At 50.8% G+C, this 24,758-nt stretch overlaps 1 long non-coding RNA gene across 1 annotated transcript; it reads right to left on the bottom strand.

The window, feature by feature from the left end:
- Positions 1-21,458: 21,458 nt before the first annotated feature.
- LOC130296358 (uncharacterized) lies at positions 21,459-23,643 on the bottom strand. The gene is made up of 3 exons (XR_008849192.1): positions 23,537-23,643; positions 21,907-21,971; positions 21,459-21,805 (listed from the first exon to the last, which is right to left on the bottom strand). It is a non-coding gene; the product is annotated as an uncharacterized LOC130296358 (long non-coding RNA).
- Positions 23,644-24,758: the final 1,115 nt, after the last annotated feature.

Here is a 24,758-nt window from a genome sequence, read left to right as displayed (position 1 = left end):
GTTTCAGGATACAGAGAGTTGCAAGGACTTCTTGATGGGGAGTAGCCTCTGTAGGGGTGGGGTAAATGGGTACAGAAGGTGATAGGCACTCTGTGGGAGAAAGGTGACAGTACCTCTGTGGAAGGACAGAGAGGCACGAAGTGACAGACAAGTAATCTTCTTACCTGAGACCGCTACTTAGACTGTCCTTAGTGATTCCTTGGCTGGATCCGCTGTCTTCACTGCACTGGCAGACATCTCGACTCCCGCCACAACAGCCCGGCACAGAGTTTATTTTTAATACATTTTTGTTATTATCAGGAACATTTGGCGCCACCTCCTCACTCTGGACACATACCCAGGAGAGTAATCCTACCAACCTCTGCATCAGCCTCAGCATTACCGGATATCTGCCCCAACCGACAAGGAGCTGCTATGATATGGTAAGTTTCTATTTAATCATGTAGTGGCTACCCAAGCATGGCTTGTTGCAGTGATAATGGGGGGGTTATCATTGTGGCACCATGTGTCAGTAGCTTTAATAGTTAGCTAACCCCTAGACTCTCCTTGTCCTCATTGTAATGCAATGTGCATCTGTGTGTGGAGGGGGAGCGCTCTCTGCTGGGTAGCGGTGGTGGATGTCCGGATGTCTGCCTGTGCAGTGAGGACAGCAGTTCCTGCTAAGATGTCACTAAGGACAGGCTAAGCAGCTGTCCCAGGCCGGAAGACTGCTGTCCTGTCACTTTGTGCCCCCCCCCCCCCCCCTGTCCTTCCACAGAGACCATGTCACCTTTCCCCCACAGGGTGCCTTCCATCTTCTGCACCATTCTTCCCTACTTCCACAGAGGCTACACCCCATCGAATAGTTCTCGCAATTCTCTGTACCCTTGAACCCAGTAGAGTCTCTGCCACATTATCCCTTAGCTGCTGCAACATAGCCTAATGATTACAGCCGCCATTAACCCTTCGCCACTCATTGTGAATCCAAGCCATTCTGGGCTGTGGATGAGTGGAAGACTGTTGTTTCTGCCACATATTACCCCCCTGTACTCTTCCCCTAAAGTACTGTAACCCTACTGCTTCCCCCCCCCCTTCCTCTAACAGAGCTCTTTCGTCTTCTTACCTTCCATCGCTATCCATGTCCCCACCTCCCCTTCAAGACCGCCTATCACTTTCTGAGCCTCTGCCCTAGACAAAGTTCTAGCCACCTACTCTCCCCCTTTCCCGTACCACACACAGTACCCCTGCCACCTTCTGTACCCCCTCTCCTAACATTCCTTCAACCTTTCTGCCTTCTAGATCCCCAACCCTTCCTGGCTTCTGCCTCTAGCCCCCTACCCTCACAAAGCCCACTCACAGAGCCACTGGCATCTTTTGACTTTCCCCAACTAAGCCCTTGCTTCCTTTTGTGTTCCATGTCGCGGTCCTTCCCCCCCAGGTCTGAGACATGGAATACATTAGGGGACAAGGGTTCTGTTGTGGGAAGTCAGAAGGAGTCAGGGGCTCTGTGGGTGGAGGGGGGGCTTGTAGGGGTAGGTTGGTTGAAACAGATGCCAGAGGGAGTTGTGGATTTGGAAGGCAGAAAGGTGGAAGGGCCGCTGTTAGGGCAGGGGATACAGAAAGTGGTAGGGGGTACTGTGTGTGGTATGAGAAAGAGGGGAAAGTAGGTGGCTATGGCTCTACCTAGGACCGGGGCTCAGAAGGAGGCAAGAAGTCTTGAAGGGGAGCTGGGGCCATGGATTACGATGGAAGGTAAGTTTGTAAGGGCTCTGTTAGAGGAGGAGGGAGAAGGTGGTAGGGGTACAGTGCCTTAGGGGAAGAGCTCAGGGGAACAGAATGTGACAGGGGCACTAGGGGTCAGGGAGACATATGTTGGCAGTGAGTCTGCTGGGTTTCAGGATACAGAGAGTTGCAAGGACTTCTTGATGGGGAGTAGCCTCTGTAGGGGTGGGGTAAATGGGTACAGAAGGTGATAGGCACTCTGTGGGGGAAAGGTGACAGTACCTCTGTGGAAGGACAGAGAGGCACGAAGTGACAGACAAGTAATCTTCTTACCTGAGACCGCTACTTAGACTGTCCTTAGTGATTCCTTGGCTGGATCCGCTGTCTTTACTGCACTGGCAGACATCTCGACTCCCGCCACAACAGCCCGGCACAGAGTTTATTTTTAATATATTTTTGTTATTATCAGGAACATTTGGCGCCACCTCCTCACTCTGGACACATACCCAGGAGAGTAATCCTACCAACCTCTGCATCAGCCTCAGCATTACCGGATATCTGCCCCAACCAACAAGGAGCTGCTATGATATGGTAAGTTTCTATTTAATCATGTAGTGGCTACCCAAGCATGGCTTGTTGCAGTGATAATGGGGGGGTTATCGTTGTGGCACCATATGTCAGTAGCTTTAATAGTTAGCTAACCCCTAGACTCTCCTTGTCCTCATTGTGATGCAATGTGCATCTGTGTGTGGAGGGGGAGCGCTCTCTGCTGGGTAGCGGTGGTGGATGTCCGGATGTCTACCTGTGCAGTGAGGACAGCAGTTCCTGCTAAGATGTCACTAAGGACAGGCTAAGCAGCTGTCCCAGGCCGGAAGACTGCTGTCCTGTCACTTTGTGCCCCCCCCCCCCCCCCTGTCCTTCCACAGAGACCATGTCACCTTTCCCCCACAGGGTGCCTTCCATCTTCTGCACCATTCTTCCCTACCCCCACAGAGGCTACACCCCATCGAATAGTTCTCGCAATTCTCTGTACCCTTGAACCCAGTAGAGTCTCTGCCACATTATCCCTTAGCTGCTGCAACATAGCCTAATGATTACAGCCGCCATTAACCCTTCGCCACTCATTGTGAATCCAAGCCATTCTGGGCTGTGGATGAGTGGAAGACTGTTGTTTCTGCCACATATTACCACCTTGTACTCTTCCCCTAAAGTACTGTAACCCTACTGCTTCCCCCCCCCCCTTCCTCTAACAGAGCTCTTTCGTCCTCTTACCTTCCATCGCTATCCATGTCCCCACCTCCCCTTCAAGACCGCCTATCACTTTCTGAGCCTCTGCCCTAGACAAAGTTCTAGCCACCTACTCTCCCCCTTTCCCGTACCACACACAGTACCCCTGCCACCTTCTGTACCCCCTCTCCTAACATTCCTTCAACCTTTCTGCCTTCTAGATCCCCAACCCTTCCTGGCTTCTGCCTCTAGCCCCCTACCCTCACAAAGCCCACTCACAGAGCCACTGGCATCTTTTGACTTTCCCCAACTAAGCCCTTGCCTCCTTTTGTGTTCCATGTCGCGGTCCTTCCCCCCCCAGGTCTGAGACATGGAATACATTAGGGGACAAGGGTTCTGTTGTGGGAAGTCGGAAGGAGTCAGGGGCTCTGTGGGTGGAGGGGGGGCTTGTAGGGGTAGGTTGGTTGAAACAGATGCCAGAGGGAGTTGTGGATTTGGAAGGCAGAAAGGTGGAAGGGCCGCTGTTAGGGCAGGGGATACAGAAAGTGGTAGGGGGTACTGTGTGTGGTATGAGAAAGAGGGGAAAGTAGGTGGCTATGGCTCTACCTAGGACCGGGGCTCAGAAGGAGGCAAGAAGTCTTGAAGGGGAGCTGGGGCCATGGATTACGATGGAAGGTAAGTTTGTAAGGGCTCTGTTAGAGGAGGAGGGAGAAGGTGGTAGGGGTACAGTGCCTTAGGGGAAGAGTTCAGGGGAACAGAATGTGACAGGGGCACTAGGGGTCAGGGAGACATATGTTGGCAGTGGGTCTGCTGGGTTTCAGGATACAGAGAGTTGCAAGGACTTCTTGATGGGGAGTAGCCTCTGTAGGGGTGGGGTAAATGGGTACAGAAGGTGATAGGCACTCTGTGGGGGAAAGGTGACAGTACCTCTGTGGAAGGACAGAGAGGCACGAAGTGACAGACAAGTAATCTTCTTACCTGAGACCGCTACTTAGACTGTCCTTAGTGATTCCTTGGCTGGATCCGCTGTCTTCACTGCACTGGCAGACATCTCGACTCCCGCCACAACAGCCCGGCACAGAGTTTATTTTTAATATATTTTTGTTATTATCAGGAACATTTGGCGCCACCTCCTCACTCTGGACACATACCCAGGAGAGTAATCCTACCAAACTCTGCATCAGCCTCAGCATTACCGGATATCTGCCCCAAACGACAAGGAGCTGCTATGATATGGTAAGTTTCTATTTAATCATGTAGTGGCTACCCAAGCATGGCTTGTTGCAGTGATAATGGGGGGTTATCATTGTGGCACCATGTGTCAGTAGCTTTAATAGTTAGCTAACCCCTAGACTCTCCTTGTCCTCATTGTAATGCAATGTGCATCTGTGTGTGGAGGGGGAGCGCTCTCTGCTGGGTAGCGGTGGTGGATGTCCGGATGTCTGCCTGTGCAGTGAGGACAGCAGTTCCTGCTAAGATGTCACTAAGGACAGGCTAAGCAGCTGTCCCAGGCCGGAAGACTGCTGTCCTGTCACTTTGTGCCCCCCCCCCCCCCCCCCTGTCCTTCCACAGAGACCATGTCACCTTTCCCCCACAGGGTGCCTTCCATCTTCTGCACCATTCTTCCCTACCCCCACAGAGGCTACACCCCATCGAGTAGTTCTCGCAATTCTCTGTACCCTTGAACCCAGTAGAGTCTCTGCCACATTATCCCTTAGCTGCTGCAACATAGCCTAATGATTACAGCCGCCATTAACCCTTCGCCACTCATTGTGAATCCAAGCCATTCTGGGCTGTGGATGAGTGGAAGACTGTTGTTTCTGCCACATATTACCCCCCTGTACTCTTCCCCTAAAGTACTGTAACCCTACTGCTTCCCCCCCCTTCCTCTAACAGAGCTCTTTCGTCCTCTTACCTTCCATCGCTATCCATGTCCCCACCTCCCCTTCAAGACCGCCTATCACTTTCTGAGCCCCTGCCCTAGACAAAGTTCTAGCCACCTACTCTCCCCCTTTCCCGTACCACACACAGTACCCCTGCCACCTTCTGTACCCCCTCTCCTAACATTCCTTCAACCTTTCTGCCTTCTAGATCCCCAACCCTTCCTGGCTTCTGCCTCTAGCCCCCTACCCTCACAAAGCCCACTCACAGAGCCACTGGCATCTTTTGACTTTCCCCAACTAAGCCCTTGCCTCCTTTTGTGTTCCATGTCGCGGTCCTTCCCCCCTAGGTCTGAGACATGGAATACATTAGGGGACAAGGGTTCTGTTGTGGGAAGTCAGAAGGAGTCAGGGGCTCTGTGGGTGGAGGGGGGGCTTGTAGGGGTAGGTTGGTTGAAACAGATGCCAGAGGGAGTTGTGGATTTGGAAGGCAGAAAGGTGGAAGGGCCGCTGTTAGGGCAGGGGATACAGAAAGTGGTAGGGGGTACTGTGTGTGGTATGAGAAAGAGGGGAAAGTAGGTGGCTATGGCTCTACCTAGGACCGGGGCTCAGAAGGAGGCAAGAAGTCTTGAAGGGGAGCTGGGGCCATGGATTACGATGGAAGGTAAGTTTGTAAGGGCTCTGTTAAAGGAGGAGGGAGAAGGTGGTAGGGGTACAGTGCCTTAGGGGAAGAGTTCAGGGGAACAGAATGTGACAGGGGCACTAGGGGTCAGGGAGACATATGTTGGCAGTGGGTCTGCTGGGTTTCAGGATACAGAGAGTTGCAAGGACTTCTTGATGGGGAGTAGCCTCTGTAGGGGTGGGGTAAATGGGTACAGAAGGTGATAGGCACTCTGTGGGGGAAAGGTGACAGTACCTCTGTGGAAGGACAGAGAGGCACGAAGTGACAGACAAGTAATCTTCTTACCTGAGACCGCTACTTAGACTGTCCTTAGTGATTCCTTGGCTGGATCCGCTGTCTTCACTGCACTGGCAGACATCTCGACTCCCGCCACAACAGCCCGGCACAGAGTTTATTTTTAATATATTTTTGTTATTATCAGGAACATTTGGCGCCACCTCCTCACTCTGGACACATACCCAGGAGAGTAATCCTACCAACCTCTGCATCAGCCTCAGCATTACCGGATATCTGCCCCAAACGACAAGGAGCTGCTATGATATGGTAAGTTTCTATTTAATCATGTAGTGGCTACCCAAGCATGGCTTGTTGCAGTGATAATGGGGGGTTATCATTGTGGCACCATGTGTCAGTAGCTTTAATAGTTAGCTAACCCCTAGACTCTCCTTGTCCTCATTGTGATGCAATGTGCATCTGTGTGTGGAGGGGGAGCGCTCTCTGCTGGGTAGCGGTGGTGGATGTCCGGATGTCTGCCTGTGCAGTGAGGACAGCAGTTCCTGCTAAGATGTCACTAAGGACAGGCTAAGCAGCTGTCCCAGGCCGGAAGACTGCTGTCCTGTCACTTTGTGCCCCCCCCCCCTGTCCTTCCACAGAGACCATGTCACCTTTCCCCCACAGGGTGCCTTCCATCTTCTGCACCATTCTTCCCTACCCCCACAGAGGCTACACCCCATCGAATAGTTCTCGCAATTCTCTGTACCCATGAACCCAGTAGAGTCTCTGCCACATTATCCCTTAGCTGCTGCAACATAGCCTAATGATTACAGCCGCCATTAACCCTTCGCCACTCATTGTGAATCCAAGCCATTCTGGGCTGTGGATGAGTGGAAGACTGTTGTTTCTGCCACATATTACCCCCCTGTACTCTTCCCCTAAAGTACTGTAACCCTACTGCTTTCCCCCCCCTTCCTCTAACAGAGCTCTTTCGTCCTCTTACCTTCCATCGCTATCCATGTCCCCACCTCCCCTTCAAGACCGCCTATCACTTTCTGAGCCTCTGCCCTAGACAAAGTTCTAGCCACCTACTCTCCCCCTTTCCCGTACCACACACAGTACCCCTGCCACCTTCTGTACCCCCTCTCCTAACATTCCTTCAACCTTTCTGCCTTCTAGATCCCCAACCCTTCCTGGCTTCTGCCTCTAGCCCCCTACCCTCACAAAGCCCACTCACAGAGCCACTGGCATCTTTTGACTTTCCCCAACTAAGCCCTTGCCTCCTTTTGTGTTCCATGTCGCGGTCCTTCCCCCCCAGGTCTGAGACATGGGATACATTAGGGGACAAGGGTTCTGTTGTGGGAAGTCAGAAGGAGTCAGGGGCTCTGTGGGTGGAGGGGGGGCTTGTAGGGGTAGGTTGGTTGAAACAGATGCCAGAGGGAGTTGTGGATTTGGAAGGCAGAAAGGTGGAAGGGCCGCTGTTAGGGCAGGGGATACAGAAAGTGGTAGGGGGTACTGTGTGTGGTATGAGAAAGAGGGGAAAGTAGGTGGCTATGGCTCTACCTAGGACTGGGGCTCAGAAGGAGGCATGAAGTCTTGAAGGGGAGCTGGGGCCATGGATTACGATGGAAGGTAAGTTTGTAAGGGCTCTGTTAGAGGAGGAGGGAGAAGGTGGTAGGGGTACAGTGCCTTAGGGGAAGAGTTCAGGGGAACAGAATGTGACAGGGGCACTAGGGGTCAGGGAGACATATGTTGGCAGTGGGTCTGCTGGGTTTCAGGATACAGAGAGTTGCAAGGACTTCTTGATGGGGAGTAGCCTCTGTAGGGGTGGGGTAAATGGGTACAGAAGGTGATAGGCACTCTGTGGGAGAAAGGTGACAGTACCTCTGTGGAAGGACAGAGAGGCACGAAGTGACAGACAAGTAATCTTCTTACCTGAGACCGCTACTTAGACTGTCCTTAGTGATTCCTTGGCTGGATCCGCTGTCTTCACTGCACTGGCAGACATCTCGACTCCCGCCACAACAGCCCGGCACAGAGTTTATTTTTAATACATTTTTGTTATTATCAGGAACATTTGGCGCCACCTCCTCACTCTGGACACATACCCAGGAGAGTAATCCTACCAACCTCTGCATCAGCCTCAGCATTACCGGATATCTGCCCCAACCGACAAGGAGCTGCTATGATATGGTAAGTTTCTATTTAATCATGTAGTGGCTACCCAAGCATGGCTTGTTGCAGTGATAATGGGGGGGTTATCATTGTGGCACCATGTGTCAGTAGCTTTAATAGTTAGCTAACCCCTAGACTCTCCTTGTCCTCATTGTAATGCAATGTGCATCTGTGTGTGGAGGGGGAGCGCTCTCTGCTGGGTAGCGGTGGTGGATGTCCGGATGTCTGCCTGTGCAGTGAGGACAGCAGTTCCTGCTAAGATGTCACTAAGGACAGGCTAAGCAGCTGTCCCAGGCCGGAAGACTGCTGTCCTGTCACTTTGTGCCCCCCCCCCCCCCCCTGTCCTTCCACAGAGACCATGTCACCTTTCCCCCACAGGGTGCCTTCCATCTTCTGCACCATTCTTCCCTACTTCCACAGAGGCTACACCCCATCGAATAGTTCTCGCAATTCTCTGTACCCTTGAACCCAGTAGAGTCTCTGCCACATTATCCCTTAGCTGCTGCAACATAGCCTAATGATTACAGCCGCCATTAACCCTTCGCCACTCATTGTGAATCCAAGCCATTCTGGGCTGTGGATGAGTGGAAGACTGTTGTTTCTGCCACATATTACCCCCCTGTACTCTTCCCCTAAAGTACTGTAACCCTACTGCTTCCCCCCCCCCTTCCTCTAACAGAGCTCTTTCGTCTTCTTACCTTCCATCGCTATCCATGTCCCCACCTCCCCTTCAAGACCGCCTATCACTTTCTGAGCCTCTGCCCTAGACAAAGTTCTAGCCACCTACTCTCCCCCTTTCCCGTACCACACACAGTACCCCTGCCACCTTCTGTACCCCCTCTCCTAACATTCCTTCAACCTTTCTGCCTTCTAGATCCCCAACCCTTCCTGGCTTCTGCCTCTAGCCCCCTACCCTCACAAAGCCCACTCACAGAGCCACTGGCATCTTTTGACTTTCCCCAACTAAGCCCTTGCTTCCTTTTGTGTTCCATGTCGCGGTCCTTCCCCCCCAGGTCTGAGACATGGAATACATTAGGGGACAAGGGTTCTGTTGTGGGAAGTCAGAAGGAGTCAGGGGCTCTGTGGGTGGAGGGGGGGCTTGTAGGGGTAGGTTGGTTGAAACAGATGCCAGAGGGAGTTGTGGATTTGGAAGGCAGAAAGGTGGAAGGGCCGCTGTTAGGGCAGGGGATACAGAAAGTGGTAGGGGGTACTGTGTGTGGTATGAGAAAGAGGGGAAAGTAGGTGGCTATGGCTCTACCTAGGACCGGGGCTCAGAAGGAGGCAAGAAGTCTTGAAGGGGAGCTGGGGCCATGGATTACGATGGAAGGTAAGTTTGTAAGGGCTCTGTTAGAGGAGGAGGGAGAAGGTGGTAGGGGTACAGTGCCTTAGGGGAAGAGCTCAGGGGAACAGAATGTGACAGGGGCACTAGGGGTCAGGGAGACATATGTTGGCAGTGAGTCTGCTGGGTTTCAGGATACAGAGAGTTGCAAGGACTTCTTGATGGGGAGTAGCCTCTGTAGGGGTGGGGTAAATGGGTACAGAAGGTGATAGGCACTCTGTGGGGGAAAGGTGACAGTACCTCTGTGGAAGGACAGAGAGGCACGAAGTGACAGACAAGTAATCTTCTTACCTGAGACCGCTACTTAGACTGTCCTTAGTGATTCCTTGGCTGGATCCGCTGTCTTTACTGCACTGGCAGACATCTCGACTCCCGCCACAACAGCCCGGCACAGAGTTTATTTTTAATATATTTTTGTTATTATCAGGAACATTTGGCGCCACCTCCTCACTCTGGACACATACCCAGGAGAGTAATCCTACCAACCTCTGCATCAGCCTCAGCATTACCGGATATCTGCCCCAACCAACAAGGAGCTGCTATGATATGGTAAGTTTCTATTTAATCATGTAGTGGCTACCCAAGCATGGCTTGTTGCAGTGATAATGGGGGGGTTATCGTTGTGGCACCATATGTCAGTAGCTTTAATAGTTAGCTAACCCCTAGACTCTCCTTGTCCTCATTGTGATGCAATGTGCATCTGTGTGTGGAGGGGGAGCGCTCTCTGCTGGGTAGCGGTGGTGGATGTCCGGATGTCTACCTGTGCAGTGAGGACAGCAGTTCCTGCTAAGATGTCACTAAGGACAGGCTAAGCAGCTGTCCCAGGCCGGAAGACTGCTGTCCTGTCACTTTGTGCCCCCCCCCCCCCCCTGTCCTTCCACAGAGACCATGTCACCTTTCCCCCACAGGGTGCCTTCCATCTTCTGCACCATTCTTCCCTACCCCCACAGAGGCTACACCCCATCGAATAGTTCTCGCAATTCTCTGTACCCTTGAACCCAGTAGAGTCTCTGCCACATTATCCCTTAGCTGCTGCAACATAGCCTAATGATTACAGCCGCCATTAACCCTTCGCCACTCATTGTGAATCCAAGCCATTCTGGGCTGTGGATGAGTGGAAGACTGTTGTTTCTGCCACATATTACCACCTTGTACTCTTCCCCTAAAGTACTGTAACCCTACTGCTTCCCCCCCCCCCTTCCTCTAACAGAGCTCTTTCGTCCTCTTACCTTCCATCGCTATCCATGTCCCCACCTCCCCTTCAAGACCGCCTATCACTTTCTGAGCCTCTGCCCTAGACAAAGTTCTAGCCACCTACTCTCCCCCTTTCCCGTACCACACACAGTACCCCTGCCACCTTCTGTACCCCCTCTCCTAACATTCCTTCAACCTTTCTGCCTTCTAGATCCCCAACCCTTCCTGGCTTCTGCCTCTAGCCCCCTACCCTCACAAAGCCCACTCACAGAGCCACTGGCATCTTTTGACTTTCCCCAACTAAGCCCTTGCCTCCTTTTGTGTTCCATGTCGCGGTCCTTCCCCCCCCAGGTCTGAGACATGGAATACATTAGGGGACAAGGGTTCTGTTGTGGGAAGTCGGAAGGAGTCAGGGGCTCTGTGGGTGGAGGGGGGGCTTGTAGGGGTAGGTTGGTTGAAACAGATGCCAGAGGGAGTTGTGGATTTGGAAGGCAGAAAGGTGGAAGGGCCGCTGTTAGGGCAGGGGATACAGAAAGTGGTAGGGGGTACTGTGTGTGGTATGAGAAAGAGGGGAAAGTAGGTGGCTATGGCTCTACCTAGGACCGGGGCTCAGAAGGAGGCAAGAAGTCTTGAAGGGGAGCTGGGGCCATGGATTACGATGGAAGGTAAGTTTGTAAGGGCTCTGTTAGAGGAGGAGGGAGAAGGTGGTAGGGGTACAGTGCCTTAGGGGAAGAGTTCAGGGGAACAGAATGTGACAGGGGCACTAGGGGTCAGGGAGACATATGTTGGCAGTGGGTCTGCTGGGTTTCAGGATACAGAGAGTTGCAAGGACTTCTTGATGGGGAGTAGCCTCTGTAGGGGTGGGGTAAATGGGTACAGAAGGTGATAGGCACTCTGTGGGGGAAAGGTGACAGTACCTCTGTGGAAGGACAGAGAGGCACGAAGTGACAGACAAGTAATCTTCTTACCTGAGACCGCTACTTAGACTGTCCTTAGTGATTCCTTGGCTGGATCCGCTGTCTTCACTGCACTGGCAGACATCTCGACTCCCGCCACAACAGCCCGGCACAGAGTTTATTTTTAATATATTTTTGTTATTATCAGGAACATTTGGCGCCACCTCCTCACTCTGGACACATACCCAGGAGAGTAATCCTACCAAACTCTGCATCAGCCTCAGCATTACCGGATATCTGCCCCAAACGACAAGGAGCTGCTATGATATGGTAAGTTTCTATTTAATCATGTAGTGGCTACCCAAGCATGGCTTGTTGCAGTGATAATGGGGGGTTATCATTGTGGCACCATGTGTCAGTAGCTTTAATAGTTAGCTAACCCCTAGACTCTCCTTGTCCTCATTGTAATGCAATGTGCATCTGTGTGTGGAGGGGGAGCGCTCTCTGCTGGGTAGCGGTGGTGGATGTCCGGATGTCTGCCTGTGCAGTGAGGACAGCAGTTCCTGCTAAGATGTCACTAAGGACAGGCTAAGCAGCTGTCCCAGGCCGGAAGACTGCTGTCCTGTCACTTTGTGCCCCCCCCCCCCCCCCCCTGTCCTTCCACAGAGACCATGTCACCTTTCCCCCACAGGGTGCCTTCCATCTTCTGCACCATTCTTCCCTACCCCCACAGAGGCTACACCCCATCGAGTAGTTCTCGCAATTCTCTGTACCCTTGAACCCAGTAGAGTCTCTGCCACATTATCCCTTAGCTGCTGCAACATAGCCTAATGATTACAGCCGCCATTAACCCTTCGCCACTCATTGTGAATCCAAGCCATTCTGGGCTGTGGATGAGTGGAAGACTGTTGTTTCTGCCACATATTACCCCCCTGTACTCTTCCCCTAAAGTACTGTAACCCTACTGCTTCCCCCCCCTTCCTCTAACAGAGCTCTTTCGTCCTCTTACCTTCCATCGCTATCCATGTCCCCACCTCCCCTTCAAGACCGCCTATCACTTTCTGAGCCCCTGCCCTAGACAAAGTTCTAGCCACCTACTCTCCCCCTTTCCCGTACCACACACAGTACCCCTGCCACCTTCTGTACCCCCTCTCCTAACATTCCTTCAACCTTTCTGCCTTCTAGATCCCCAACCCTTCCTGGCTTCTGCCTCTAGCCCCCTACCCTCACAAAGCCCACTCACAGAGCCACTGGCATCTTTTGACTTTCCCCAACTAAGCCCTTGCCTCCTTTTGTGTTCCATGTCGCGGTCCTTCCCCCCTAGGTCTGAGACATGGAATACATTAGGGGACAAGGGTTCTGTTGTGGGAAGTCAGAAGGAGTCAGGGGCTCTGTGGGTGGAGGGGGGGCTTGTAGGGGTAGGTTGGTTGAAACAGATGCCAGAGGGAGTTGTGGATTTGGAAGGCAGAAAGGTGGAAGGGCCGCTGTTAGGGCAGGGGATACAGAAAGTGGTAGGGGGTACTGTGTGTGGTATGAGAAAGAGGGGAAAGTAGGTGGCTATGGCTCTACCTAGGACCGGGGCTCAGAAGGAGGCAAGAAGTCTTGAAGGGGAGCTGGGGCCATGGATTACGATGGAAGGTAAGTTTGTAAGGGCTCTGTTAAAGGAGGAGGGAGAAGGTGGTAGGGGTACAGTGCCTTAGGGGAAGAGTTCAGGGGAACAGAATGTGACAGGGGCACTAGGGGTCAGGGAGACATATGTTGGCAGTGGGTCTGCTGGGTTTCAGGATACAGAGAGTTGCAAGGACTTCTTGATGGGGAGTAGCCTCTGTAGGGGTGGGGTAAATGGGTACAGAAGGTGATAGGCACTCTGTGGGGGAAAGGTGACAGTACCTCTGTGGAAGGACAGAGAGGCACGAAGTGACAGACAAGTAATCTTCTTACCTGAGACCGCTACTTAGACTGTCCTTAGTGATTCCTTGGCTGGATCCGCTGTCTTCACTGCACTGGCAGACATCTCGACTCCCGCCACAACAGCCCGGCACAGAGTTTATTTTTAATATATTTTTGTTATTATCAGGAACATTTGGCGCCACCTCCTCACTCTGGACACATACCCAGGAGAGTAATCCTACCAACCTCTGCATCAGCCTCAGCATTACCGGATATCTGCCCCAAACGACAAGGAGCTGCTATGATATGGTAAGTTTCTATTTAATCATGTAGTGGCTACCCAAGCATGGCTTGTTGCAGTGATAATGGGGGGTTATCATTGTGGCACCATGTGTCAGTAGCTTTAATAGTTAGCTAACCCCTAGACTCTCCTTGTCCTCATTGTGATGCAATGTGCATCTGTGTGTGGAGGGGGAGCGCTCTCTGCTGGGTAGCGGTGGTGGATGTCCGGATGTCTGCCTGTGCAGTGAGGACAGCAGTTCCTGCTAAGATGTCACTAAGGACAGGCTAAGCAGCTGTCCCAGGCCGGAAGACTGCTGTCCTGTCACTTTGTGCCCCCCCCCCCTGTCCTTCCACAGAGACCATGTCACCTTTCCCCCACAGGGTGCCTTCCATCTTCTGCACCATTCTTCCCTACTTCCACAGAGGCTACACCCCATCGAATAGTTCTCGCAATTCTCTGTACCCTTGAACCCAGTAGAGTCTCTGCCACATTATCCCTTAGCTGCTGCAACATAGCCTAATGATTACAGCCGCCATTAACCCTTCGCCACTCATTGTGAATCCAAGCCATTCTGGGCTGTGGATGAGTGGAAAACTGTTGTTTCTGCCACATATTACCCCCCTGTACTCTTCCCCTAAAGTACTGTAACCCTACTGCTTTCCCCCCCTTCCTCTAACAGAGCTCTTTCGTCCTCTTACCTTCCATCGCTATCCATGTCCCCACCTCCCCTTCAAGACTGCCTATCACTTTCTGAGCCTCTGCCCTAGACAAAGTTCTAGCCACCTACTCTCCCCCTTTCCCATACCACACACAGTACCCCTGCCACCTTCTGTACCCCCTCTCCTAACATTCCTTCAACCTTTCTGCCTTCTAGATCCCCAACCCTTCCTGGCTTCTGCCTCTAGCCCCCTACCCTCACAAAGCCCACTCACAGAGCCACTGGCATCTTTTGACTTTCCCCAACAAAGCCCTTGCCTCCTTTTGTGTTCCATGTCGCGGTCCTTCCCCCCCAGGTCTGAGACATGGAATACATTAGGGGACAAGGGTTCTGTTGTGGAAGTCAGAAGGAGTCAGGGCTCTGTGGTGGAGGGGGGGCTTGTAGGGGTAGGTTGGTTGAAACAGATGCCAGAGGGAGTTGTGGATTTGGAAGGCAGAAAGGTGGAAGGGCCGCTGTTAGGGCAGGGGATACAGAAAGTGGTAGGGGGTACTGTGTGTGGTATGAGAAAGAGGGGAAAGTAGGTGGCTATGGCTCTACCTAGGACCGGGGCTCAGAAGGAGGCAAGAAGTCTTGAAGGGGAGCTGGGGCCATGGATTACGATGGAAGGTAAGTTTGTAAGGGCTCTGTTAGAGGAGGAGGGAGAAGGTGGTAGGGGTACAGTGCCTTAGGGGAAGAGTTCAGGGGAACAGAATGTGACAGGGACACTAGGGGTCAGGAGACATATGTTGGCAGTGGTTCTGCTGGGTTTTCAGGATACAGAGAGTTGCAAGGACTTCTTGATGGGGAGTAGCCTCTGTAGGGGTGGGGTAAATGGGTACAGAAGGTGATAGGCACTCTGTGGGGGAAGGTGACCGTACCTCTGTGGAAGGACAGAGAGGCACGAAGTGACAGACAAGTAATCTTCTTACCTGAGACGGCTACTTAGACTGTCCTTAGTGATTCCTTGGCTGGATCCGCTGTCTTCACTGCACTGGCAGACATCTCGACTCCCGCCACAACAGCCCGGCACAGAGTTTATTTTTAATATATTTTTGTTATTATCAGGAACATTTGGCGCCACCTCCTCACTCTGGACACATACCCAGGAGAGTAATCCTACCAAACTCTGCATCAGCCTCAGCATTACCGGATATCTGCCCCAAACGACAAGGAGCTGCTATGATATGGTAAGTTTCTATTTAATCATGTAGTGGCTACCCAAGCATGGCTTGTTGCAGTGATAATGAGGGGTTATCATTGTGGCACCATGTGTCAGTAGCTTTAATAGTTAGCTAACCCCTAGACTCTCCTTGTCCTCATTGTAATGCAATGTGCATCTGTGTGTGGAGGGGGGAGCGCTCTCTGCTGGGTAGCGGTGGTGGATGTCCGGATGTCTGCCTGTGCAGTGAGGACAGCAGTTCCTGCTAAGATGTCACTAAGGACAGGCTAAGCAGCTGTCCCAGGCCGGAAGACTGCTGTCCTGTCACTTTGTGCCCCTCCCCCCCCCCCTGTCCTTCCACAGAGACCATGTCACCTTTCCCCCACAGGGTGCCTTCCATCTTCTGCACCATTCTTCCCTACCCCCACAGAGGCTACACCCCATCGAATAGTTCTCGCAATTCTCTGTACCCATGAACCCAGTAGAGTCTCTGCCACATTATCCCTTAGCTGCTGCAACATAGCCTAATGATTACAGCCGCCATTAACCCTTCGCCACTCATTGTGAATCCAAGCCATTCTGGGCTGTGGATGAGTGGAAGACTGTTGTTTCTGCCACATATTACCCCCCTGTACTCTTCCCCTAAAGTACTGTAACCCTACTGCTTTCCCCCCCCTTCCTCTAACAGAGCTCTTTCGTCCTCTTACCTTCCATCGCTATCCATGTCCCCACCTCCCCTTCAAGACCGCCTATCACTTTCTGAGCCTCTGCCCTAGACAAAGTTCTAGCCACCTACTCTCCCCCTTTCCCGTACCACACACAGTACCCCTGCCACCTTCTGTACCCCCTCTCCTAACATTCCTTCAACCTTTCTGCCTTCTAGATCCCCAACCCTTCCTGGCTTCTGCCTCTAGCCCCCTACCCTCACAAAGCCCACTCACAGAGCCACTGGCATCTTTTGACTTTCCCCAACTAAGCCCTTGCCTCCTTTTGTGTTCCATGTCGCGGTCCTTCCCCCCCAGGTCTGAGACATGGGATACATTAGGGGACAAGGGGTCTGTTGTGGGAAGTCAGAAGGAGTCAGGGGCTCTGTGGGTGGAGGGGGGGCTTGTAGGGGTAGGTTGGTTGAAACAGATGCCAGAGGGAGTTGTGGATTTGGAAGGCAGAAAGGTGGAAGGGCCGCTGTTAGGGCAGGGGATACAGAAAGTGGTAGGGGGTACTGTGTGTGGTATGAGAAAGAGGGGAAAGTAGGTGGCTATTGCTTTACCTAGGACCGGGGCTCAGAAGGAGGCAAGAAGTCTTGAAGGGGAGCTGGGGCCATGGATTACGATGGAAGGTAAGTTTGTAAGGGCTCTGTTAAAGGAGGAGGGAGGAGGTGGTAGGGGTACAGTGCCTTAGGGGAAGAGTTCAGGGGAACAGAATGTGACAGGGGCACTAGGGGTCAGGGAGACATATGTTGGCAGTGGGTCTGCTGGGTTTCAGGATACAGAGAGTTGCAAGGACTTCTTGATGGGGAGTAGCCTCTGTAGGGGTGGGGTAAATGGGTACAGAAGGTGATAGGCACTCTGTGGGGGAAAGGTGACAGTACCTCTGTGGAAGGACAGAGAGGCACGAAGTGACAGACAAGTAATCTTCTTACCTGAGACCGCTACTTAGACTGTCCTTAGTGATTCCTTGGCTGGATCCGCTGTCTTCACTGCACTGGCAGACATCTCGACTCCCGCCACAACAGCCCGGCACAGAGTTTATTTTTAATATATTTTTGTTATTATCAGGAACATTTGGCGCCACCTCCTCACTCTGGACACATACCCAGGAGAGTAATCCTACCAACCTCTGCATCAGCCTCAGCATTACCGGATATCTGCCCCAAACGACAAGGAGCTGCTATGATATGGTAAGTTTCTATTTAATCATGTAGTGGCTACCCAAGCATGGCTTGTTGCAGTGATAATGGGGGGGTTATCATTGTGGCACCATGTGTCAGTAGCTTTAATAGTTAGCTAACCCCTAGACTCTCCTTGTCCTCATTGTGATGCAATGTGCATCTGTGTGTGGAGGGGGAGCGCTCTCTGCTGGGTAGCGGTGGTGGATGTCCGGATGTCTGCCTGTGCAGTGAGGACAGCAGTTCCTGCTAAGATGTCACTAAGGACAGGCTAAGCAGCTGTCCCAGGCCGGAAGACTGCTGTCCTGTCACTTTGTGCCCCCTCCCCTGTCCTTCCACAGAGACCATGTCACCTTTCCCCCACAGGGTGCCTTCCATCTTCTGCACCATTCTTCCCTACCCCCACAGAGGCTACACCCCATCGAGTAGTTCTCGCAATTCTCTGTACCCTTGAACCCAGTAGAGTCTCTGCCACATTATCCCTTAGCTGCTGCAACATAGCCTAATGATTACAGCCGCCATTAACCCTTCGCCACTCATTGTGAATCCAAGCCATTCTGGGCTGTGGATGAGTGGAAGACTGTTGTTTCTGCCACATATTACCCCCCTGTACTCTTCCCCTAAAGTACTGTAACCCTACTGCTCCCCCCCCCCTTCCTCTAACAGAGCTCTTTCGTCCTCTTACCTTCCATCGCTATCCATGTCCCCATGGGGAGACATCCAGCTGTTGAATAACTACAACTCCCAGCATGCCCATTGGCTGTCGGTGACTGCTGAGAGTTGTAGTTTTGCAACAACTGTAGGCACACTGGTTGTGTATCACTGAGTTTGTGACCTAACTCAGTGTTTCACAACCAGTGTGCCTCCAGCTGTTGAAAACCATAAGTCCCAGCATGCCCATAAGGGAATGCTGGGAGTTGTGGTGGTCTGCCTCCTGCTGTTGCATAACTACAGCTCCCAGCATGCCCTTTTTGCATGCTGGGAGCTGTTGCTAAGCAACAGCAGGAGGCTGTCACTCACCTCCAACGATCCAGCCGCATGAGGTCAGTCCCGCCGCCGCCGCTGCTCCTGGGGCCCCGATCCCAACATTGACGCCGGGGATCAGGGTCCCCAGCACCCGGGGTGCACGTCCCGCACCCGCTCACGTCCTCCGGAAGAGGGGCGGAGCGGGTGCCGGAGTGACACCTGCAGCAGGCGCCCTGATTGGTCGGCCGGTAATCCGGCCGACGAATCAGGGCGATCGTGAGGTGGCACCAGTGCCACCTCACCCCTGCAGGCTCTGGCTGTTCGGGGCCGTCAGAGACGGCCCCGAACAGCCAGTAATTCCGGGTCACCGGGTCACTAGAGACCCGATTGACCCGGAATCGCCGCAGATCGCTGGACTGAATTGTCCAGCGATCTGCGGCGATCGCCGACATGGGGGGACATAATGACGATTTCAGCAGGCATCCGGCTCCGGTCCCCAACCGGCTAGCGGTGGGAGCCGGAATTCCCACAGGCGTATGGATACGCCCTGCGTCCTTAAGGACTCGGGATGCAGGGCGTATCCATACGCCCTATGTCCTGAAGAGGTTAATGAAAATTCGTCAGACACCTGTGGGGTGTTAAGGCTCACTATACCCCTTGTTACGTTCTGTGAGGGGTGTAATTTCCAAAATGGGATCACATGTGGGTATTTATTTTTTTGCGTTTATGTCAGAACCACTGTAAAATCAGCCACCCCTGTGCAAATCACCAATTTAGGCTTCACATGTACATAGTGCGCTCACTCCTGAGCCATATTGTGTGCCCACAGAGCATTTTACCCCCACATATGGGGCATTTCCGTACTATGGAGAAATTGCGTTACAAATTTTGGGGTCTTTTTTTCCTTTTACCTCTTGTGAAAATAAATGTATATGGCAGCATCAGCATGTTAATGTAATTTTTTTTTTTTACACTAACAGGCTGGTGTAGACCCCAACTTTTCCTTTTCATAAGGGGTAAAAGGAGAAAAAGCCCCACAAAATTTGTATTGCAATTTCTCCCCAGTACAGAAATACCCCATATGTGGCCCTAAACTGTTTCCTTGAAATACGACAAGGCTCCGAAGTGAGAGAGTGCCATGCGTATTTGAGGACTAAATTAGGGATTGCATAGGGGTGGATATAGGGGTATTCTACGCCAGTGATTCCCAAACAGGGTGCCTCCAGCTGTTGTCAGTGGCTGTCCGGAAATGCTGGGAGTTGTTGTTTTACAACAGCTGGAGGCTCCATTATGTAAACACTGCCATACGATACATTTTCATTTTTATTGGGGGGACAGTGTAAGGGTGTGTATATGTAGTGTTTTACCCTTTATTATGTGTTAGTGTAGTGTAGTTAAGTGTTTTTAGGGTACATTCGCACTGGCAGCGGTTTATGGTGAGTTTCCCGCTAGGAGTTTGCGCTGCGATGGAAAATTTGAAAATTTGAAAACTTTAAGCAGGAAACCCTCTGTAAACCCGCAAGTGTGAATTTACCCTGTACATTCACATGGGGGGGGGGGGGGACCTCCAGCTGTTTCAAAACTACAACTCCCAGCATGCACTGACAGATCGTGCTTGCTGGGAATTGTACTTTTGCAACAGCTAGAGGCAGGGATGCCATCAGACATTTTGGGGCCCCTCACACAGCTCAAGGCCTGGGCCCCCTTGGCCGTCTCCTGGGCATGCCTGCTATCTTCCCCATCATCTATGAAAAAAATATTTTAAGCACAGGACAAGAAAAACAAGATCCGGTGAGCTCAAAGAGTAAGGAAGGAAAAAGGAAATATAACCATAGATATTACCATCATACTGTTACTGACCTAATTCTGTATACTACAGGGTTTAAAGGGGTACTTTGCTGCTTTACTTCTTATCCCCTATACACAAGATAGATCGTTTCTGATTACAAGGGGTCCGACCACAGAAACCCCTCACGAATTCCTGCATGTCGCTCTCCTAACGCATTCATCTCTATGGAAGAGCCAGAAATACATAACGCTGTATATAACCCCGCTTCATGTGCAAAGGGAGCCAGGGCACTGTGCCAGGTCCCCTTTGGATCGGACACTTATCCCCTATCCTGTGGATAGGGGATAAGGAGTAAAGTAGCAGAGCACTCCTTTAACAAATTTGTCTTGAATCTAGGAGCCAATTGTGTTACAAATTTTGGGGGTCTTTTTTCCTTTTACCTCTTGTGAAAATAAAAAGTATGGGGCAACACCAGCATGTTAGTGTAAAAATGTTAATTTTTTTTTACACATACAGGCTGGTGTAGACCCCAACTTTTCCTTTTCATAAGGGGTAAAAGGAGAAAAACATGTGTGTGTGTTTGGGGGGGGGGGGGGGGGGGCAAACATCCAGCTGTTGCAAAACTACAACTCCAAGCATGCACTGACAGACAGTGCATGCTGGGAGTTGTACTTTTGCAACATCTGGAGGCACACTGGTTGGAAAACCTTCAGTTAGGTTCTGTTACCTAACTCAGTATTTTCCAACCAGTGTGCCTCCAGCTGTGGCAAAATTGCAATCTCAACATGTTCTGATCTGCACAGTGATCTCCAAACTGTATCCCTCTAAATCTTGCAATACTACATGTCCCAGCATGCCCAAACAGCTGTCTGGGCATGCTGGGAGTTGTAGTTTTGCAACATCTGAAGGGCTACAGTTTAGAGACCACTGTATAGTGGTCTTCTAACTGTAGCCCTCCATATGTTGCTAGGCAACAACTCACTGGCTTCCATAGGATCGCGCACCAGGGAGATGCACCAGGGAGCCATATCTCATCGCTGCCCGCCCGGTAAGTGACCACTGGCGCCGATGACCACCAGTTTCCTCACTCTTCCAGGACAAAAGTCGGTGGACAGAGCGGGGAACCGAACTCTAACTCCCCCACCCCCGAACTGCTATTGGTCAGTCGTCTCTGACCGACCAATAGCAGGAATAGGAGGGGTGGCACCCCTGCCACCTTACTCCTATGCCTTCAGGGGGATCGGGGGTGTCTTAGACACCCCCGATCCTCCTTATTTTCCCGGTCACTGGAGACCCGTATGACCCGGAATCGCCGCATATCGCCGGTCTGAATTGAACTGATCGCTGACATGGGGGGGGGGGGGGGGGTTCTCAGGACCCCCCAGGGATTTGCACGTGATGCCTGCTGAGGCATGCTTTGGACACTTAAAAAAAAAATCACAATTTTTCACAGACAGAAATAAAATAAATGAGTCAAACAAGTCAAAGAACGTTTTAAAAACAGGGGAACTTTATTATTTATTAAAATGTTTGTGTAGGGATTTTTGTAACCTTCCATCACTCACAAAGAGCGTACAGTAACTAACTCAGGACAGGAAAAACCTCCAGAGGGGAGGAAACCTGTAGGGAATCCATGGCTACTGTATTGCCCTTCCTCTGGGCATACTAAAGGAGGTTACCTCTAGAATTTGGGCAAAGTGACTGTGTATGTGCGTGATTCGAGGGTTTATGCCTTCATCCAACTTCTTGCTGTAAGTCCGGAAATATGTGCCTTATTACAACGTCTTTATAGTCCGGAAATGCTACTCCACATCCTGGAAATAGTGCATCTAAGATAGGAAAACAAAAGATAGATTATTTACATGGTTATTATAGAAATGCACATGGAACTGCACTAAAGACCTTTTGGACACAACAATGTGACACTTACCAATCACAGTGATGTATTCAACTTCACATTCCCGCGTGCCTACAGTGTCCAGCATCGGCCCCTCACTGATGAAGAATGAGCAGGAGCTGTGTTATTTCTGCTCAGTGCTGCTCTCTGGTGGACAATGGTTATGACATCACATTGTGACACGCTGTTACCTCCTGGGAGTTCTAGTTGAGCAGTGCTGCTCTCTGATTGGCTGAAACCTAAAAAGCTTTTTAACATATTCTGCATGACTGTTACCTAAGGGATTTTTTTTTTTTTAGCATTTTTTAAATAGAATGACACTACTCCCTGTGGGTGTGTTATATTTGTTTATACTCAGTATTTGTAATATTATTTGCTGTCCGGGCATGCTTGGAGTTGTAGTTTTGCAACAGCTGGACAGACGTCTGTCGGAAGGGGGGGGGGGGGGAGACCACCTAAGATAAGGCAATGTGGGCTTTGAAAAACGCCACAGATACATTGTGTTTAGTCCCAGCCTAAGCCTAGGAACAGACACAATTTTTGTTTGAGGTTTATTTGGTTAAAAATAAAACACACCACAACAACTGCGTCCTCATTTCTATTCTCCCAAGACGCCATCTTTGTGTAATTTTTGCCAAAACCACTGAAGGAAATTTATCAAAACCTGTAAAGAGGAAAAGTGGTTGCCCATAGCAACCAGATAGTTTCTTTCATTTTTATGTGGTGGGCAGGAGAGAGTAATTGTGTCTAGGTTGTTGTAGTGGTAGTGTAGGGTCTGTTGGTATTAACCCTAAGATGTCATGATGCCAGGGCGAGGTTTCCTTAGTGTTAATAGTCCTACCGCCAACCGTCCCAGAAACGGTAGGGAGAATAACGGAATATCCACAGCAGATTTTATGAATAAACTGAAGAACTTTACTTGAAGATTTTATACAACAGTCTTCAAACATAACAGTCTCTCTAGAGTGAACCGGGATACAGGTTCCTCACAGGTTGTGCTGGGACTCTGAAGCAATGAGCTTTGATGCAGGCCACTGTGCTACTAATTATAATATTTTAGCTGGTAGTAGTCACACAGGATTAGGTAGTTTGAGCTTTGGTAACTCACGTTTTAGTGGCTGCTGGATCTTAGGCTTTGGCCTAGCTGACTTGAATTGATGCTGATGAGATTTGTGCTGCTTGATAACTAAGAGAGGCAAGAGCTAAGAGAGTGAATTGATTGACTACAGCCCCTTATATATTAAGGAGGCTGGACAAAGCTCATTGGCCGGCAAACCTGTAAGTCCTGTCCCAGGGAACTCTGGGTACATCACATGACCCTGTAAGGTCCTTAAACCATAGTGCAATCATAATTAAAGGCACGTGACCTGCTAAGGTCCTATACATAATATTTCCTATACATTAGATATATATATATGAACACAATTTACATGAGGCGACCAGGGGTAAGCCCTGCAAAAGTGCCCTATGATAGTGAAGGAACTCTGGCTGAGGGGACTTTAGACAGGGACAGGACCAAGTCCTGTACCGGGACACCACATTTAAAAATGAAAAGTGAAAGAAGCGATCTGATTGGTTGCTATGGGCAACTGGTCAATTTTCCTCTGCACAAGTTTTCATACATGTCCCCCAATGTGTATTACTATTATGATTATAGACTTACCTCCCAACCGTCCCGGATCTGACGTGCCCTGTTTCTGTGATTTCCTGTGATGCACGGAGCCTCAGTGTGATCACTACTCACAGTACAGAGCGAAGCCCCAGGAGATCATGGAGTGTCTGCTCTATCATGTCATCTCCCCTGAGCTAAGAGGAGGCACTCATTGGTCCTGCAGCCTGGGAAAGGCACCTGCATCAACCAATCAGAGGCTTCCTGTTACAGGGGGCAGGGGGAGAGGCTGCAGATGGATCAGCTACTTAACCCCTAAAGTTAATTTTTTTCTTATTCAAAATCTTTATTAATTTTCAATAATTTTCAATAAACAAAAAAACAATAACAAGGCACGACAGTGACAGAGGCACAAGGTGTTAAGCATGGCCTCAATGCAAGATAAAAAAAACAGAATAAGTAATAAAAACCGTGCATGGCAGAAAGTGCGGTCAGCACTAGGGAGTCCGTTACTTGCGCAACAGACAGGAAGGACATCATGTCAAAGCAATCCGTAATAACCACATCAATGCTAAAGCGGCAAGGTTCAGAAGGGAAAGAATAGAGGGATATAGATAAAAAGTGAAGAACAGAAAAATAAGAGGGTATGTAAAACACAGAAACAGGCAGAAATGACGACATACAGAGACAAGGGTCTTACAGACAGACAAGAAACAACAAGGGAAGTAGGGCGGGAAGGTTACCAAGACAGACGGGAGAAAGCGTAGCCACAAAAGGGTCATGGCGTCACAGAGGATCCCAAGGCCAATAGGCCACGGTACTCGGAGGTAGACTGGAAGGATGACCAATCATACCAAGTTTTGGTACATCTTTCATTTTCTGCAGGGGTCAAGGCAATTAACTCCTCCATGTGCTGAAAATAATTCACCTCTGCAAGCCATTCCCCAACAGTCGGGGGCGTGGAAGACCTCCATTTACGGGGAATAACTGACTTAGCAGCCTGCAGAAAATAGCGTAAGAGAGATTTCCGGAAGGAAGTAGTAGAAATGTCAAACATGAAGAGCAGAACTGCCTCAGGGGAATCCGGAACAGTCACACCGGTGATATCGTGAGTGATAGAGCGTACTGAAGTCCAGAATGGACGCAGTGAGGGACAACCCCACCAGATGTGCAACATCGTACCAGTCGCTTGTCCACAGCGCCAACAAAGGTCAGAGACTGACGGGTACCATCGATGCAACTGCTCCGGAGTCCTATACCAGCAGAAGAGTATTTT

Source organism: Hyla sarda, chromosome 12 (assembly GCF_029499605.1).
Source record: "Hyla sarda isolate aHylSar1 chromosome 12, aHylSar1.hap1, whole genome shotgun sequence".
In the NCBI taxonomy this organism is placed as follows: domain Eukaryota; kingdom Metazoa; phylum Chordata; class Amphibia; order Anura; family Hylidae; genus Hyla; species Hyla sarda.
This window is presented reverse-complemented; position numbering and strand designations above follow the sequence as displayed.